The following is a 2,500-nucleotide window of genomic DNA, read 5'->3' as shown; positions in this document are numbered from 1 at the left end:
TAACCCTAACCCTAACCCTAACCCTAACCCTAACCCTAACCCTAACCCTAACCCTAACCCTAACCCTAACCCTAACCCTAACCCTAACCCTAACCCTAACCCTAACCCTAACCCTAACCCTAACCCTAACCCTAACCCTAACCCTAACCCTAACCCTAACCCTAACCCTAACCCTAACCCTAACCCTAACCCTAACCCTAACCCTAACCCTAACCCTAACCCTAACCCTAACCCTAACCCTAACCCTAACCCTAACCCTAACCCTAACCCTAACCCTAACCCTAACCCTAACCCTAACCCTAACCCTAACCCTAACCCTAACCCTAACCCTAACCCTAACCCTAACCCTAACCCTAACCCTAACCCTAACCCTAACCCTAACCCTAACCCTAACCCTAACCCTAACCCTAACCCTAACCCTAACCCTAACCCTAACCCTAACCCTAACCCTAACCCTAACCCTAACCCTAACCCTAACCCTAACCCTAACCCTAACCCTAACCCTAACCCTAACCCTAACCCTAACCCTAACCCTAACCCTAACCCTAACCCTAACCCTAACCCTAACCCTAACCCTAACCCTAACCCTAACCCTAACCCTAACCCTAACCCTAACCCTAACCCTAACCCTAACCCTAACCCTAACCCTAACCCTAACCCTAACCCTAACCCTAACCCTAACCCTAACCCTAACCCTAACCCTAACCCTAACCCTAACCCTAACCCTAACCCTAACCCTAACCCTAACCCTAACCCTAACCCTAACCCTAACCCTAACCCTAACCCTAACCCTAACCCTAACCCTAACCCTAACCCTAACCCTAACCCTAACCCTAACCCTAACCCTAACCCTAACCCTAACCCTAACCCTAACCCTAACCCTAACCCTAACCCTAACCCTAACCCTAACCCTAACCCTAACCCTAACCCTAACCCTAACCCTAACCCTAACCCTAACCCTAACCCTAACCCTAACCCTAACCCTAACCCTAACCCTAACCCTAACCCTAACCCTAACCCTAACCCTAACCCTAACCCTAACCCTAACCCTAACCCTAACCCTAACCCTAACCCTAACCCTAACCCTAACCCTAACCCTAACCCTAACCCTAACCCTAACCCTAACCCTAACCCTAACCCTAACCCTAACCCTAACCCTAACCCTAACCCTAACCCTAACCCTAACCCTAACCCTAACCCTAACCCTAACCCTAACCCTAACCCTAACCCTAACCCTAACCCTAACCCTAACCCTAACCCTAACCCTAACCCTAACCCTAACCCTAACCCTAACCCTAACCCTAACCCTAACCCTAACCCTAACCCTAACCCTAACCCTAACCCTAACCCTAACCCTAACCCTAACCCTAACCCTAACCCTAACCCTAACCCTAACCCTAACCCTAACCCTAACCCTAACCCTAACCCTAACCCTAACCCTAACCCTAACCCTAACCCTAACCCTAACCCTAACCCTAACCCTAACCCTAACCCTAACCCTAACCCTAACCCTAACCCTAACCCTAACCCTAACCCTAACCCTAACCCTAACCCTAACCCTAACCCTAACCCTAACCCTAACCCTAACCCTAACCCTAACCCTAACCCTAACCCTAACCCTAACCCTAACCCTAACCCTAACCCTAACCCTAACCCTAACCCTAACCCTAACCCTAACCCTAACCCTAACCCTAACCCTAACCCTAACCCTAACCCTAACCCTAACCCTAACCCTAACCCTAACCCTAACCCTAACCCTAACCCTAACCCTAACCCTAACCCTAACCCTAACCCTAACCCTAACCCTAACCCTAACCCTAACCCTAACCCTAACCCTAACCCTAACCCTAACCCTAACCCTAACCCTAACCCTAACCCTAACCCTAACCCTAACCCTAACCCTAACCCTAACCCTAACCCTAACCCTAACCCTAACCCTAACCCTAACCCTAACCCTAACCCTAACCCTAACCCTAACCCTAACCCTAACCCTAACCCTAACCCTAACCCTAACCCTAACCCTAACCCTAACCCTAACCCTAACCCTAACCCTAACCCTAACCCTAACCCTAACCCTAACCCTAACCCTAACCCTAACCCTAACCCTAACCCTAACCCTAACCCTAACCCTAACCCTAACCCTAACCCTAACCCTAACCCTAACCCTAACCCTAACCCTAACCCTAACCCTAACCCTAACCCTAACCCTAACCCTAACCCTAACCCTAACCCTAACCCTAACCCTAACCCTAACCCTAACCCTAACCCTAACCCTAACCCTAACCCTAACCCTAACCCTAACCCTAACCCTAACCCTAACCCTAACCCTAACCCTAACCCTAACCCTAACCCTAACCCTAACCCTAACCCTAACCCTAACCCTAACCCTAACCCTAACCCTAACCCTAACCCTAACCCTAACCCTAACCCTAACCCTAACCCTAACCCTAACCCTAACCCTAACCCTAACCCTAACCCTAACCCTAACCCTAACCCTAAC

This window comes from Doryrhamphus excisus, linkage group LG13, assembly GCF_037039965.1.
Source record: "Doryrhamphus excisus strain RoL-2023G ecotype Guam linkage group LG13, RoL_Dexc_Guam_v1.1, whole genome shotgun sequence".
Lineage (NCBI taxonomy): Eukaryota > Metazoa > Chordata > Actinopteri > Syngnathiformes > Syngnathidae > Doryrhamphus > Doryrhamphus excisus.
Note: the sequence above shows the minus strand (reverse complement) of the source record.